The 18,249-nt window shown below is 37.9% G+C and overlaps 1 protein-coding gene and 1 pseudogene across 1 annotated transcript in view; one reads left to right on the top strand and one right to left on the bottom strand.

Annotated features, from left to right (window-relative positions):
* Positions 1-208: 208 nt before the first annotated feature.
* On the bottom strand, positions 209-276 carry LOC115519592 (annotated as a pseudogene).
* Positions 277-6,184: 5,908 nt separating this feature from the next.
* LOC115518369 (cat eye syndrome critical region protein 2) overlaps positions 6,185-18,249 on the top strand; it is an 80,841-nt gene continuing 68,776 nt past the window's right edge. The window contains exon 1 of the mRNA XM_032593878.1: positions 6,185-6,275. The gene's annotated coding sequence lies outside the window, so the exon portion shown is untranslated. The remainder of the gene's footprint in view (positions 6,276-18,249) is intronic.

Genomic DNA, 18,249 nt, shown 5'->3' with positions numbered 1-18,249 from the left:
TTACCATTCCCCTTTAGCCTGTCCATCATAGTTGAGTATTGAACCAAGAGCATTTCATAATTTTATTTTTGAATTAAAATAAGGATGCTGGGCCTCAGTTTCTGCTGATAATGTTACGAAAACTATGGTTGAATCACCAGTGAAGCCTGGTTATTGAAGCAGGCAGAAAATACAGTGAAACAATTTTGTCTTTCCTTCTTTTTCTTTTGTAAATTTCAGAGTCACAGATTTTATTAATCATTGTTCTTGATTCATGACACTCTCATCATTGATCTAGGAATCATTTTATTCATTTATAAGTGATATCATCTGAAAATCACCTCTATCGGAATTAGATCATCAATATCGATGCTGCTCTCCCATCCAATCTTCTGCCTCCTAGCACCTATGGGAATTTTTAATAATGCAGATAGAGAATAAAAAGTTACCTTAGGTTTATTGAAGAAAATATAGATTTGTTATACAAATTAATAATCAACTATTGGGTGCGTAGTTTAACAGTTCTTACACTTACTAATTATAACTTGACTAATTTTGATTTCTGCTAACTACCACAGATTAACAAAATGTTAGTAATTTCAGGCTTGAAAATTCATAATCTACATGTAAGTAGAATGTAGGTTTAAGGACATCTTATCTTTTGGCCATATCTCCTGTAACCTTTGTAGGTCTTAGCTTTTATTTTGTCATTGAACATCTTGTTTCACTCTAATTTGTCTGTAATTCTACTTGATGACGCTCTGGAAATAGTGATAAAAGGATATTGGCAGTTGATAGTGTTTGGAGAACACTTTAACCAGAAATTTCATGTTATGTTCATATTCTAAATAGATTTATTGGTAGAAATGAGATTCTTCTATAGGGACCAAAAACCCACTCTTTCCACCAGTCACCACTAATCTTGTATTTAGAGGAGATTATTGAGTGGTTTGCCTGGATATCTGAATTACATTTCATTCTTCAGTCCTTTCAACAGGCTTCAGAGTTAGAGGCAGAACTGTAAATTCCACAGATATTGATAACCACATTTTATCTGCATGGTTTGATTATAATCATACATTCATGCTAGGGCTTTTAGATAAACAAGGGGCTTTAGCTTGAGATTAATCATTTGACTGTGTTTGGGGTTACATTATAAGGATTTAATTCAGTCCTTATGTCAGAAGTTGAATTTTGAGCTTTCTTATATGTTTTAGAGCATTTTTGGTCTATAGCATTATTTTATTTCTTTTGGTAATTATGCCTTTTGTTTTTTAAACCAGATTTATTCATCTTCCACATGTTCTCAAATCCTCCCCTTCTTTATTCCCACAGCTGCTGGGAATCACAGACTCCGACCTTTTATCTTCCAGAATAGCACTTCCCAAACTATATATGCATATGAATCATGGGGCTCTCGTTAAAATGCAGATTCTGGATTCTGTAAGCCCATAGTGGCTCCTAGGTACCCTACTTCCTGCACCCTTCCAGGTGATGCTGACACTTGCCTCCATGGTCCTTACCTCTGGTACCACTCACAGTCATTCTGCACCCTGTTCTCAGAACTGTTTTTCTGAGATACAGATCTGATGATTTCACTCTCCCTCAGACTTGATTGCATATAGAAGTAAAATCTACATTCTTTAGTGTGGTTTTCATGGTTTTCAGAGAAGGTCCTCAAAGAATAGGCCTGTCCTATCTATGGTTCTCTAATTACCCTCTCCACTTTGAGGAGGGTCCTTGGTACTTTCTACACATGACATCAACTTTCGCATGCTCTTCCTTACTGTGCATTTGCCAGGTAAGAGTCTTCCCTTCAGGGCTCTGTGCGAATCTTACCTCTTTGGCAAAGTCTTACTCTACACTCCTCAGTTTCTCTAGTTTTCTCCAGTTTCCCCTATCACTTTGTATATTTAATGTAGCATTTGTTACATTGTCCCCATAATTCTGTGCTATCATTCAGTCAAGAAAACATTTGAATTTCTACTGTTTCTGGTTGCTGGGGGAGACAGTACTGAACACAAAGATAGATAGATAGATAGATAGATAGATAGATAGATAGATAGATAGATACATAAAATTTTCCATTCTGGCTTACATTTTAGCCTTCCCTCATTCCCTCCCTTCCATCCATCCATCCCTCCATCCATTCATCCATTCATCCATAAACATATTAGGACTTCATTCACTCTTGTATCTATTACCTGGCATATAGTAGGTAAATAAAATTCAGTCAAGAAAATATTTGAATTTCTACTGTTTCTGGTTGCTGGGGGAGACAGCACTGAACACAACGATAGATAGATAGATAGATAGATAGATAGATAGATAGATAGATAAATAGATAGATAAGATTTTCCATTCTGGCTTACATTTTAGCCTTCCCTCCCATCCATCCATCCATCCATCCATCCATCTATAAATATATCAGGACTTCATTCATTTTTGTGTCTCTATTACCTGGCATATAGTAGGTGAATGAAAAAAATTATAACTTAAAAAAAATTTATTTGAAAAATTTTTTGATGTTTATTTATTTTTGAGGTAGAGTATGAGCCAGAAAGGGGCAGAGAGAGAGGGAAACACAGTCTGAAGCAGGCTCCAGGCTCTGAACTGTCAGCACAGGGCCCAACTCAGGGCTCAAACCCATGACCTGAGCCAAAGTTGGATGTTTGACTGAGCCACCCAGGAGCCCTATGTATATAAACTTTTTAAAGTTAATTTGATGACCACCTACTATTTGCTAATTTCTGTGCTAATGTTATAGGTAGGGCCACAGAAGAAAACAAGAATGTTCCTTTTCCATAAGCACCTTATGTAGATGAGTAAAACTAACACTGTTATGTTAATATTAAGGAACAGAAAGGTCATTCAGTGACTCTATTGCTATATTTTATTGTTTCCTCTTCAGAGGACAATATCATTAGGTATAAACTGGACAACTAGAACTTGGGTCTAATGAAAGTTACCCTGAAAGAAAGGGAAACATTCTTGTCCAGCGTTTCCACCTAAGCCAGAGGGGAATGTCTGTTGGTGGGAAGCAGGAAATGAAAAAGAAAGGGAATTCATAGCTTTAACTGTTCCTGTATGAATGATTTTTTTTGTAGTCTCAGCTTAAAAATTAATGCAGATTTTACATTTTTCTCTGTAGTAGGACTCCTATAAAATTAATGTTTTGAATTATTTACTACTGAATAAAATTCATCCACATGTATCCTGTGGCTTCTAGGAATCCTGCCAGACCTCCATTTAATTTGGTACTTCTGTTCTTTAAAAACACTAAGAAGCATCAGTTAGTACTGACTATAGCACCTTTAGTCAAGAATCACATTGTGCTATTTAATTTAATTTAATTTAATTTAATTTAGTACACTGATGAGGAGGACAGCACCTCGACAGGAGCGTATAACAATATGTGAACACACATGGTGTTGAAGGAGTTCCTGGAGGAACCAGCAAAGTGAAACTTGACCAGGAAGATTTTATAGATAAAAGTTTTTCACGTAAAGGACATACAGTCCTTGGCAGAAGGGGGAGCAGATAGGGATTTCTTTCTCCTTAGGGGAATGGTATATGTGAGGGCTTGGTTGGGAGTGATGGAAGTGGGTTATTGTCGCTATTATAGCCATCAGCCTTTCTAGGATAGAGAGCATGGGCCAGTAGGAAGCAGTTTTACTCTGTGGGAAGAGCCTGGGTGGGGTGGTCTGGGTTTCACTGAGTTCTGGCACTTTTTGCTGAGTACAGCAAGAGGAGTCAGTTAACCTTCCTGGGCCTACCTAGTTTATTTATCCTGACATTGGGGGAGTTGAAATAATACAATCTATAATTGACCCTCCAGCTCTACCATTCAGTAGTTCTGACTTCTCTATCAAACGAGATGGCCTGGGATTTTTTGCTTCAAGGATTCAGCTTCTGTTATAATTGCAGTTTGCTTCGGAGTGTTGTCCAGTGACCAAGCCTAAAATATGAACCATTCAAATCTTCCCTTGTTTTGCATCACATTTACTTCTGTCAGATCTTGAGTTCGTGTTTCCTCATTGCTGCTATTTCTCTTGTTTGGGAAGTCCTTCAGAATCTTTCTCCCCAGGCTGTTGTTTGTGTTTAACCTCACCTCCCACCCTCCACCGCTAGAATTCATCTTAAATACACAGCAGCTGTGCCCTCTCAATAAAAATAACTGTAGTGAGTCTTCTTTGTCTTCCAAAGAAAAGCCAAACTCATTAGCTCAGTATTCAGTATCGCTATCAATCTTAGCTCACATTACTCCCCTCATATGATCTAGAGAACAGTTAAACTGAAGCCAATATCCTCTTGGTGTCCTTGCTCCCATTGTTCCCTACACCTGGTTATGCCCTGCACTCCCCCCACATTGTCACACAGCCACAGTTTTCCCATCTCAGGTGCCACCGTCTTGATGCAATCTCTTGGGCTTCCTGCAGCCAGAAGTAATCCTTTTCTTCTCAATTCCCATAGCACCTATAGCACCTATAGCACCTTTCCTGTACCTAATAGTGCTAATTAGTTGGTATGTCTACCTTTTTTGTATTCTTATCTCTCTAAACTAAACTAAACTCCCCAGTGCTTAGGAAGTACTATATTATCTTACACAGGGTGGGTGCCCAGTAAATATTAGTTGAGTGAATGAATTCTGGCTAATTATATTTCAGATCTTTGTTATCTCTGATTGGTAAAGTTTATGTTTTTCTGGATAATCTCTAACTAGAATGTAAAAAAGAACTCTGCAAACAGGAATTAATAAACTAATATAAGAATAAGAACCATTACTATAGATGTGTTATAATTCCCAAGTTTGTAATTAAAGCAAGCAAAATGTTTGCAAGCCTCAGCCTTGTCTTTGAATTTTGAGTCTCATTCACCAACGCTTTCAACGCAGTATAGGGCAGATGAACCTTTTCAAGTGAACCACCTCAGGGTAGTTTCTGTTTTGCTTATTTGTGTCGGTTAATATGCTTAGCAGTTTTTTGTTTTATGAAAGTTTTACAAGTGATTCCCAACTTGAGAATTTTAAAAAATAATAAATGGAACAGTTAACTTACAAAATTATTTTTTAAAATTATTTTATTACAATTATAATTGTCACAAAAAACTTTACTGTTTTTACAGTAGAAGCAGACTACCCTGCTAAGTATGCACTGCCCTATAATTGGTGTTAAGGCCAGAAATTGCTTCTTATGCACACCTCAGGCTTTCAGAGCCATTAATATGAGCCTTCAAAGTTTGGTTTCTCTGTGGTTATAGATCTGGTCAATACAATAAGCAGTCAAACCATAAGCTTGGCAGACCCTTGGGAGATGGCCTGCATGCAGAAGACATCATCCTGGTTGAAACAGTGCTAGCAAACTTTGTGTCCCAGGAGTTGATGACTTAGAGCAAATTCCACCATCTTAGAAAATACTGGTTTATTATGGGAGATTGAAAAGAGAAATAGGATCTCCTAAAATTTCCCACTGTCACTTTTTGTCCAAATAGCTCCTCTCAACCAATCTTTGGTCAGAATAGTGTACTAAGACCAGCTAACTATTTGGCATTATCTGCTTGAATCCCAAGGAAGGAAAATATATCTCACCTAGGATTAGACCATTAACATAGACATTACCTCACTTCTGTCCAGATGATGTAAGATTAATCTCAGTTCTAGCAATCTCCTGTCATCAGTCCTCAAAATAAGAATCGCTACATTGCTCATTACCAGTGCTTTTTCTTTTCAATAAATTAGTGGTTCTTTAAAGCAGTTGCAGATGGTGTACCTGTTAAAACTGTTAAGTGAATGACTAATAGTTTTTAATTATGTATTTGCCCCTTTATTCTCCTCTTATTAAAGTAGAAGGCATTGCAGCATATTTGTAGAAGTTAAGGTCTTTGAAATTATGTTAGCTAGCACGGACTTCTAAAAAGAGATACATGTGTGTTCTCACATGCAGAAAAAAAGGAGTGGAGCTTGGTGGTGGAGCAATGGGAGAAATAAATTCCATGGAAAAACAAAAAGTTGAACTCATTGCGCTTCTAGCAGTAGCTATGGGAAGAAAGGCAGAGTTCATCCATGGCAAGCAGTTTGGCTGCTCTGACCATATAGTGGCTTAGAGGGTGATGTCAATAGTGTGGGTAGTAGGAGGGGAGGGACAGGTAGATTTTAAGGAATCTCTATGTTTGATCTCTCAATTTCTCTCTCTTACCTCTTAGGAGTTAGAAGCAGCTCTTCACAGAGATGATGTAGAGTTTATCAGTGACCTGATCGCCTGCCTGCTTCAGGGCTGCTATCAACGAAGGGATATCACGTGAGTAATCCTGATTTTACTATGTATTTTGTGCATAAAGAACTAATTAACCAGGTGCCATGATGTTTCAGGTCTCCTGTAACAAACCAGAACTGATCCTTAGTTGGTGGCATTTACAAATGGATTCCACAGACTTGTGTTTGGCTCCTTTTGCAGTTCAGTTTTAATTTTATTATAATCCTTGAGTTTATTTCACTCTCACAAATCTATATCCTTTACTTTTGGATCCACCAGTTAACATAATCAAGTGTAGAATTTCTTCCTGTCAGTATATGCCTTTCTTCCTGAGTTTTATAGAAATTATAGTCTCTTGCATTACTGGTAAAAGGTAGCCTAACAAATTAAAACTAGATTTTACATTTCTGCCACTTGAGTATCTTCTATTCATATAACCAGTAGTTATAACCATAACTACATAACATACATAATGTTTAATATGGAGCTTCTAGTCTCCCTCACACCATAACTGCTAAGTAAACCGCTTTCCAATACATTTGAGATTTGTAGAAATTTGGAGCAACATTTTATTTGTGTAGATAAATAAAGGATCTTCTTGATAAGCCTCATTCCTTCTTTTGACCCTAACTTGATAACACGTTTTCTTCACTACTACATTTCTATACGGAACAGAAGTGTATAGAGCCAACTCTCAAAAAGCTGAGACAAAATGGTATTCCAGTTTTTACCCCCTGGTGCCATGCAGGGCAGGGGTTTGGAGTGTTATGGTTTGTATTTTTCATACAGTTAAAGATGGCATCTCAAATACTTCTGTTCAATTAAATCTACTCTTAGGTGTCTGCTTGGGCTGGGAAACTAGGCCCAGTATTAATGTGCAATAAACTTGTCATTACAAGATGAGTGAGAGATTGATGAAATGCCATTTTGTTCAGGGTAGAAGTTTGTATCCCTTAAGGGAGAGTTATTGCTCCTGGACTCACTGTGTTAATGTAATGACTTTTTTCCCCGAGAATACCCAGATGGTTGTGCTAGACAAAGAATAGATGAAAGGGGGAAATCATCTATTGTTTTACTACTTGAACATGATAATTAAGTTCTTCCATTCTTTTATTGGGATGTAGATTTGGGAGTTTATGTGGTTTTTAAGCACAGTTGTGGTCATAGTGTGATAGAATTTTACATTTTCATGTCTTGAATTTTTTCATTGTAACAGTTTATTTTCTTAAACCACCTTTCCTTTAAACATGATTGTCAAATGATTCAATTTGATAGCTGGACATTTGCGTCTAGCTTTTAACTGTTGTAAACAGGCTATAATGCATAGCCTTGGACATAAAAGTTTGCTTATCTAGTGAATTGTCTTCTTAGTTTAAATTTCTGGAATTGTGGTCACTCAGAGGAAATGTCCCTTTAAGATTTTTAAAATGAATTGCCAGGCTGCCCACCACAGGGATTGCTCCATTTTATCCTTGAACCCTCAATGAACGAAGGCATCGGATCACTTAAAACCTCCATCTGGATATTGCCCACTATTTGCTGGCCAGCACGTACTGGTATAACAGACACTCTCAGGGCCTTCATGGAATTTACAGTATTATGCAGGGGTGGTAGGGGTTCACTAATAATTACAGTAATGGTTATATAATTACTGTGATAAGTGTTCTAAAGTATAAAAATACAGAGTGTTAACAGAGCATATAACCTCATATGAGAAAATGATATGTGAACCGAGCCTTTATATTTGGACTTCCTTAGGCCAGTGCCCATGTCTTATAAAGCACAAGAAATAAGTAAATGAATAAATGAATGAATGAACAAATGAAATGACCAAAGATTAACAAGTAGAAGGAGTGATAACCTTAGAGCAGAGCCTAGAGATTATAGACTTAGAAAGTCTCATGTGGTTCAGAGGCGTGATTTGTTTACAGTCTTGGCCCCCCAGTGTTAAATTGTAATTTGTTGCCAACATCTAAAATGAGATGTCACATTTCAAATTCCAGCTTATAGCTTTTAGAAAACATCTAATGGTCTGCTAACCATGAAGACAGCCATCAACTAGAGGGCAAACAGGGTCTGGTCTGCCTTAGTCCTCAGCATTCCTGATTACTCTCCCTTGAGGAGGCTGATTGTCACTCATCATCTGTCATGTTCACTTGGCCCACCATATTTATTTACTTTTATTTATTTATTTTTTTTAACATTTATTCATTTTTGAGAGAGACAAGAGTGTGAGTGGGGGAGGGACAGAGAGAGGGAGACACAGAATCTGAAGCAGGCTCCAGGCTCTGAGCTGCCAGCACAGAGCCCTACATGGGGCTCGAACTCATGAACTGTGAGATGACCTGAGCCAAAGTCAGACATTTAACCGACTGAGCCACCCAGGTGCCCCTCATCTTCTTGATTAGGTCCCCTGCACACATTTTGGTTTAAGGAATCCAATATGGCACAATAGGAATTGGAGCCTACTAGGCTTTGTAGGCTGGGTTAAGAATTTGGGGGTATAATCCTAAAAGCAGTCTCCAGCAGGGGACTGGTCAGGTAAGCATCCTGGGCAAGCAGAGGGGTAAGCAGGAAGACCAGTTAGGGGGCTAATCATTTAATCGGGGGAGAAAGGAGAGATGTACACAGAAAGAGGGACTGTTATGAAGGTAAAATTAACTGGACTTGATGTCTCTAATCTTGACCAGTCCAATAGGTATAAAGTTGTTTTAATTTGCATTTCATTGATCAGTCTTCACATGCTCAATATCTTTTCTTAAGGTTTATTGGGCACATTTGAAATCCTTGTATACTTGAACTTCTTGTTGTATGCTTGGGTCATTTTACTGGTGTGTTGATTGAAGATCAGGGAAAAGAAATGCTCACTTAAAATTTGTGAGGCTTGGGGGGGCCTAGGTGGCTCAGTCGGTTGGACGGTCGATGATAGCTCAGATTATGATCTCGCAGTATGTGAGTTCAAGCCCTGCGTCAGGCTCTGTCCTGAGCGCTCAGAGCCTGGAGCCTGCTTCCGATTCTGCGTCTCCCTCTCTCTCTTCCCCTTCCCTGCTTGCTGTCTCTCTGTCTCTCTCTCTCTCAAAAATTATAAACAATAAATTAAAAAAAAAATTTTGTGAGGCTTTCCTCCTCTTGGCTCTTCTGTTTCACTCTTGCACAAGAGTCTTCCTTTACCCTTGCCTAGTGCTGGACATTGCCGATAACATGCCAGCCCCTAGGTGCTAGTAGGATAAAACAGTGTCCTATCTCTTGTGGAGACTATGGTCTTCAATGTGTGACAGTGGAGGCAGAGGGGACAGTTTGTGGTTAAACATTTAAATAGCTAAAGTCATCTCATCATTTATGGAATAAATCTCCTCATCCCTGTTGGTGTGATATCTCTTTGATCTTTTACTAAGTTTTTGCTCATGTTAGAATCTTCTTGGTTCTTTGTAATTGTACCTGTCAGTCTCTTTTGGCTCTGATACCACACTGTGTGTCCCTAATATTTTCACTAGTTTTGTGAGCTTTGCCTCAGTTTTTTCATGTATAAAATGTGTTTAATGATAGTATCTACTTGTTGGATTATTGTTAAGGATGAAGTAACATTATGTATATGAAACAGGGATATCGTCTGGACACAACAACTAATAACATGAGTGATTATTCCTTTATATTATATTTTAATGTTCAATGAGGATAGTCCCTCTAATTAATCCCTCTATTTAAAAATTGTCTTGAGGCGTGTGGGTGGCTTGGTTAAGCATCCAGCTCTTGGTTTTGACTCAGGTCATGATGTCACAGTTTGTGAGTTCAGGCCTCACATCGGGCTCTGTGCTGACAGCGTGGAGCCTGCTTGGGATTCTCTCTCCCTCTCTTTCTCCTTCTCTCTCTGCTCCTCCCCCACTCATTCTCTCTCTCTCTCTCTCTCTCTCTCTCCTCTTTTTCTCAAAATAAGTAAACTTTAAAAAATCTATTTACAAAAAATAGAATAAATTTTGTCTTTACTAATCTTGCTTCTTCGTTCTTCTGGAAAATGATTACTTTATCTCATCATGTTCTGTAAGAAATCCCCTTATATTGATTACAGTCAAATAAACCTATGAGTAAATTCAAGCAGAATTGACCTCTTCACAATATTGAGATTGCTTTTTTATTCAGACTCTATTACCCAGTAAAATTGTATAGCCTGATTCATCTATGTCAGGTAACATACCTGGCTATCTTAATTTTTGTTGCCATTAAGAGTAGAATACCATTCACACTATAAGTACTTTGGAAATATATTCTTCTGAATAGATCTTGAATCTGCCCAGTTTATTGATCCTGATTATTTTTTAAGTTGCTTCTCTTCTGATTTTCTAGGATTATCATCCCTCTTTCCTTTTGGTGTTTTTATTTCTTGTCTCTTTTATGCTGTACTAGTTATCCACTATGATGTAACAAATTACCCTAAAATTTACCAACTTAAAAACCACAAAATATTATTATATCACAGTTTCTGTGGGTTAAGAATCTGGCTGCAGCTTAGCTGGGTGTGTCTAACATAAGATCACTTACAAAACTGCAATCCAGGTACCCAGGACCTTGAATAGGATTACAGTCCTCTCAAGGCTTGACTGGAGCACGGATCCACGTATTTGTTTTATGTTGCTGCATAACAGATTTCTCCAAACTTAGTAGCTTAAAAAATCCATTTATTTTCTCAAAGTTTTATAGGTCAGAAGTCTGCGTGGGGCTCACCCGGACTGTCTGCTCAGTTTCTCACAGGGCTACAGTCAGGGTGTCAGCCGGGCCGTATTCTAATTTGGAGGCTTACCTAGGGAGCAGTCCGAGTTCAGTCAGGTTGACGGCAGAGTCCTCTCCTTGCAGTTGTAGGACTGAGGTCCTCATTTTCTTGCTGGCTGTTGACTGGGAGCTGCTGTCAGCTCCCACAGGTCACCCACAGTTTTTTTCCAAGTGGCCTCTTCATGGCTGTTCGTGTTCAAGGCTAGCAGGAAAATAGAGAGTCTTATCTGCTATAATCATGGGAGTGACATCCTTTTGTCATATTCTATCGAACACAGGCAAGATATAGACAGTCTGTCACACTTAAAGGGAAAGGATTGTACAAGGGGATGAATACCAGGAGGCAGAAATCATTCTGGGCCTCTTAAAGGCTGCCTGCTATACATGTTTTTATCATATTGACCAGATCTTCCAGAACAAAACTAAATAATAATGGTAAGATGGGGGCACCTGGGTGGCTCAGTCGGTTAAGTGTACGACTTCAGCTCAGGTCATGATCTCACTGTTCATGAGTTCGAGCCCCGCATCAGGCTCTGTGCTGACAGCTCAGAGCCCGGAGCCTGCTTCAGATGCTGTGTCCCCCCTCTCTCTCTCTGCCCATTGCGCTCTCTCTCTCTCTCTCTCTCTCTCTCTCTGAAAAATTAATAAACATTAAAAAAATTAAAAAAAATAATGGTAAGATGTATGTATGCTTGCATCTAATTACATTTACTTAGTTATTAATATTTCATAAATTGTGTGGGTAGTTTGATGGATTTTTTGTGGACAAGTACCAGTTAATTGATTTTTGCATAATCATATTTAGTATTAATGGATCTTATATATATGTGTGTGCATTTGAATTATATATATGAATCATATCATATATAAACATATAAGAATCATATATATGTGAATTATTAATGAGAGATTTTTGACTTGCCCCTTTGTTTTTTTGTTTGTTTTTTTTTAACATTTATTTATTTTTGAGACAGAGAGAGACACAGCATGAACGGGGGAGGGGCAGAGAGAGAGGGAGACACAGAATCAGAAGCAGGCTCCAGGCTCTGAGCCATCAGCCCAGAGCCCGACGCAGGGCTCGAACTCGCGGACCTCGAGATTGTGACCTGAGCTGAAGTCGGACGCTTAACCGACTGAGCCACCCAGGCGCCCCTTGACTTGCCCCTTTGTAAAATAAATGGCTGTAACCAACTTGTTCTTCATTTAATTTTATTCCTCCTGTATTTACCATAAGTCTCCACCAAAAATTATAGAAAAGTATGTAATTACTTTGATAAAAGTATGTAAATACTTTCCTGTAAACATAATTACTTTGAAAATAATGGTTATATATAAAATAATGGTATTTAATTTAGAATCTACCTTTTCTCATCATTCATTATATTTTCACTTGGGTTCAGGTAAAGAGGAGATGGTGTGAAGTCATCTAGATTAATAAGGTCCATTTTACAGGGAAGGAAACATAATCCAGACAGTTTATTTATCAGGTCATGTGCTATTTAGAAGGTGAATAATTCCTGGGGCACCTGGGTGGCCCAGTCAGTTAAGCATCTGACTTCGGCTCAGGTCATGATCTCACAGTCTGTGAGTTTGAACCCCGCATTGGGCTCTGTGCTGACAGCTCAGAGCCCTGGAGTCTGCTTCAGATTCTGTGTTTTTCTCTCACTTGCCTCTCCCCTGTTCATGTTCTGCCTATCTCTCACTCAAAAATAAATACACGTTAAAAAAAAATTTTTTTTAGAAGGTGAATAATTGCCACAAAGAATTGAAAGAACAAGAGTTTGAATATTAGAATCTGAATTTTAGGCCTATAACTCAGACCCTTTCATATTTTTTCTTAACATAAAACTAATGCATTTTTGCAGTATTAAAAAAATTTTTTTTTCATTGAAACAAGTGTTGTTGAGGATGTGGAGAAAATGGAACTATTGGTGGGAATGCAAATTGGGGCAGGCATTGTGGAAAACAGTATGGAGGTTCCTCAAAAAATTAAATTAAAACTACCCTGTGATCTAGTAATCACTCTACTGGGTATTTACCCAGAATACAAAAACACTAATTTGAAAGGATATATACTCCCCTATGTTAATTGCAGCATTGGAAGTAGCCAAAGAGTCCATCAATTGATTAATGAATAAAGAAGAGTATGTGTGTGCATGCGCGCACACACACACTGGAATATTATTCAGCCATAAAAAGAATGAAATCTTGCCATTTGCAACAATTCAGTGGATCTAGAAAGTATAATGCTAAGTGGAATAAGTCAGTCAGAAAACAAATATCCTATGATTTCACTCATATATGAAATTTAAGAAACAAAGGAAGAAAAAAAGAGGAGAGACAAACTGACTCTTAACTATAGAGAACAAACTGATGGTTACTGGATGGGAGGTGAGTGGGGGATGGGTGAAAATGGTGATGAGGATTAAAAGCACACTTACCATGATGAGCACTGAGTAATATTTAGAATTACTGAATCACCATATTGTACACCTAAAACTAATACGACACCCTATGTTAACTATACTGGAATTCAAATTAAAAAAAAACAATAAAATTTCAAAAATATAATGTAAAAAAAAAAATCACCAAACATAGTATAGAGTAGGCATCCCCATCCCCTTCCTGAAGATGGGGTAGGTACAGGATGAGCTGTACAGACTAGGTTTTATTTGTCACATAAGTATATATACCTAGAGGTAAAAATAGCATTTATAGACTTCAGAATGTCTTTTTCTCATCAAAACTGTATTGGCTCACCAGTCACATGCAAATGCCCAGTTTCATTCTGTCATCTGTTTCTTATATGTCCTCTCCACAGTTTATGCCTTTGTAAGACCGCACAGAGGCCAGAAGTGGGAAAAGTGCATTGCCTGCTCCCCTTCCACAGTGCTGAATTATAGCAGCTTTTATAAATACTTTTCCTCCTTATCACAACAGTGTATCAGTTACTCCTAAATGATTTCTTTTGAAATGAGGGATTAATTCGTTTAAAAAAAAAAAAAAAAAGGCCTCAGTCAGATTTCATAAAATTTCAAATACTTGTAACGGGTAAGAAAGAAAGGAGTTTTTCCCCTCCCCTTTTGCCAGCAGCTACTTCTTTGACTTTTCTGCTACTGAAGGAAAATATGAAAGAGAGTCTCAGATGGACAGAAGGGAAAAAGAGCCCAGGGCTCTCAGTCCTCTTAATATTCATCGTCCTTTGGTAGGGGGGTGTGGGGGAAGCACAGGTCCTACCAGTAGTGATGAAGAGTTCTTCCTGACAAAGCAGAACCTGCTGTTCTGTGCTGGGGCAGGGAGGCAAGCAGTTTTCCAGCATTTTTCAAACCACATTCTGCTAAACACACCTATAAGATGTCAGAGTATTGTGGAAAACAATCAGTTAATTTTATCTGTTTAAGTACAGATGAAATAAAAATATTTCTGGATGGCCAGATAAATTTGGGGACTGGCAGCCCAGAGATTTCTGAATTAATTGTTCTGGAATGAGACTCTGACCTCAGCCTTTTAAAAACTTGTTATTATTGATATATAATATACACACAGAAAAATGTGTATTCTGTAGTTCTACAGTTAAGTGAATACTAACTTACAGAACACACCTGTATAATGAGCACCCAGACTAGAAAGTACACTACGGGGCACCTGGATGGCTTAGTTGGTTAAGCGTCCAACTTCACCTCAGGTGCTGATCTCGAGGTTCCTGAGTTCAAGCCTTGATTGCGTTCTCTGCTGACAGTGCAGAGCCTGCTTCTGATCCTCTGTATCCTTCTCTCTCTGTCCCTTCCCTGCTCACACTCTTCTGTCTCAAAAATAAATAAACATTAAAAAAAAATGCTACAATGGGTTTTACTTTTTCCATTGAGAGGAATTGCCCAAAGTGATGGTCATTTTGTCCCACGAGTGGTATCCACTAGCAGTTAGAGTGAATGCATGCTTTCTGAAGTTTTACTTTCATCTCATCCTAAAGGGAAGTTTGACAAATGAAGTCTTGGCTTTTCTGGTTCTGAGATTTACCTGATATGTGGAGGTAAGACAGCTGCTTAATCTCTTCATGTATAACTTGCCTCATCTCAGAATGAGAACAGTACTAAAGTTATTGTGAGGCTTAAATGAAATAATTTATAAGAAGCCTTAAAACAGTCTCAAGCTACTAATAAATACCAATTTATTGTATCAATGTATGTAGAAACATTTTCATGAGTTTCTACACGTGCTGAGTAGAAAGCAGACATTGGTTCAAGCAGCTTTCCATCTCTTATCTATTATGGTTTGCATGTTTTGAAACTGGGGTCAGCAGACTTTTTCTGTAAAGGCCCAGAGAATAGATATTTTGGGCTTTGTGTATATCACATGATCTGTTGGAACCACTCCACCCTGTAGTGCAGAAGCGGTGCCTAAATGACTGATTGGGGCTGTGGCATTTTTAGAACTTTATGTACATTGAAATTTGAATTTTATAACATTTTCACATGCCATGAAATAGTATTGTTTTGATTTTTTTTTCCCCCCCAAAGCATTTACAAAAAGATGGTTTTTTACATTCTTAGCTTACAGGTTGTTTAAAAAAAACAGCAGCGAAAAAGACAGGCAGGCCAGATTGGGCCCACAACCCATAGTTTGCCAGCTCCTGTTTTTAGAAAACTAAAAATGATTACTATTCTAGTTTCCACTAACTCATTCTAACCTTTAAACTAGCATACGGAACCCACATTTGTTTTTCATTGCGTTCTGCAAACTGAGATTCTTGCCTTTACAGGATAGAATAATGCTTGTTTGTTTATCCTTACTGTCCTAGCCAATGCTGCAAATGCTTTTCAGGAACTTTTATTGAATCCTTATGATGCCTAATATAAATTCCTTTCTCATCTATTAAGGATGATGAGTTTGAGGCACAGAGAGGTTAAATAACTTGTCCAAGGTTACACAGCTGGTAATTGATATAGGATAGATTTGGCCCTTAGCAGTGTGATCCCAGACCTCCAGCTCTAACCCACAGCCCCATTCTATAAAGGAATTAAAAGAAAAACATTACAGGTTTTCATCTAAAACAGGATTTTTAACTATTTTGAACTATATACTTCTTTGGCATTCTAATGAAGTCTATATCTAAGAATATGATTTGAAATCATAAAATAAATAGAATTACAATAGGATCCAAATATACTGAAATATGGATAGTAAAATTTAATGAAACAAATTTTTGATACAGTAATGTATTTTTTTGTTAACTCATTAACATAATCTAGCAGCAGGCTTTATTTCTCAAGATTACTATCTTCCAAGTATTCATGATTACAAATGTTTATTTTGGGATATTTACAGTATCTGTAATGTGATACAAAAATACCTGATTTCTTTTGACAAAAAATACTCATGCTACTATTTTCTTGCCTACATTTACAATTGAGCAGAATGTAAAATTTCTGTTATAGGTTAGTAAAATAAAAATATTTTCTTAGCTTCATGGACCATGTGAATTGTCTCTGGGGACCTCTGCTTTAAGAGGTTTTCAAATCTCGTATCATCTGGTGTAATTTGTTTTGTTTTTTTTTTAATTTTTTTTTTAATCTTTATTTTTGAGAGAGAGAGAGACAGAGTGCGAGTGGAGGAGGAACAGAGAGAGGGAGACACAGAATCCGAAGCAGACTGCACAGAGCCCGATGTGGGTCTCGAACTCACAAACCGTGAGGTCATGACCTGAGCCGAAGTCGGACGCTTAACCGACTGAGACACCCAGGTGCCCCATAATTTGTTTTTTTAATCCATGAGGAAACTAAAGGAAGCAGCAAAACTGTACCCAAGACATGACTGTCACTTTCACATGTGTTCCATTGTATGCTATTGTAATATTTGCTCTCATATATGTCTAAATATTTTCTGCATCATACAGCAGGATTCGTTTGCAAATCTTTGGTTTGGCTTTGTGTTAGTTATAACTGTGTTTAGTAATTTGTTGTATCTGAGAGACATTTAGAATAAAGTCTCAGTTCAGAAGTTTTTCAGGAATTTGTTCACTTTGTTGCCAAGGAAGAGTGGTACAGTAAGTAGTAGTCCCTCATCTGCAGAGGGACATTCCAGGACCCCCAGTGGATGCCTGAAACTGGCTAGTATTGAATCCTGTATATTCTGTATTTTTTCCTATACATACTTATGATAAACTTTAATTTCTAAATTAGGCACAGTAAAAACTGAAATTTAGATAAATACTTAAAAATTAAGGGGCGCCTGGGTGGCGCAGTCGGTTAAGCGTCCGACATCAGCCAGGTCACGATCTCGCGGTCCGTGAGTTCGAGCCCCGCGTTGGGCTCTGGGCTGACAGCTCAGAGCCTGGAGCCTGTTTCGGATTCTGTGTCTCCCTCTCTCTCTGCCACTCCCCCGTTCATGCTCTGTCTCTCTCTGTCCCAAAAATAAATAAAAAACGTTGAAAAAAAAAATTAAAAAAAAAATTAAAAATTAGGCACAGTTTATTGACAACAATAAAAATAAAATAGAACAATTCTAACAATCTATTGTGATGAAAGTTAAATATGCACACACACACTCTCAAAGTGTCTCACTGTACTGTACTTATACTGTATTATACTTCTGTATTAACCATGATGATGTGAGATGATAAAATGCCTAAACTATGAGATGAAATGAGGTGAATGATGTAGGCATTTTGATGTAGCATTAAGGCTACTGTTGATAAGTCAGAAGGAGTTTCATCAGCTTGGACCTCAGGTTACTGAAACTGGAATGTGAAACCACAAAGACAGGACTGCTGCATCTGAATGGGTAGTGGACTTGGCAGTTCGACTCTGAGTAGGTCCTCAGAAATTCTGTGTCTTTGTGTGATTCCTTCCCTTTGAGTGTGGGGTAGCATCTGCTCCTAACCGATAAAATGTGGCAACGCTGATGGGATGTCACTTTCCTGATTATTTCATACCATATAGGACTCCATCTTGCTATCAGGTGCTCTAGAGACTCTCTTTATTGCTTTGATGAAGTAAGCAACCATGTTGGGAAAGCTCACATGACTAAGAACTGCAGTGGCCTCTAGGAGCCGAGGGCAGCCAAAGCACAGCTCTATACATAACCATGGATAAATCAGGCCAGAAAATAATGTTGAGCAAATAAATCACAGAAGCATATGTACCAATGATTACGTTTTTATAAATGTCAAACAAGAAAAACTAAATAAGGATAAATATATGTAGGAAACTTATAAAGAAAATCAAGGGAATGATTAACACAATTCAGGAAAGTGATT

Source organism: Lynx canadensis, chromosome B4, assembly GCF_007474595.2.
Source record: "Lynx canadensis isolate LIC74 chromosome B4, mLynCan4.pri.v2, whole genome shotgun sequence".
In the NCBI taxonomy this organism is placed as follows: domain Eukaryota; kingdom Metazoa; phylum Chordata; class Mammalia; order Carnivora; family Felidae; genus Lynx; species Lynx canadensis.
This window is presented reverse-complemented; position numbering and strand designations above follow the sequence as displayed.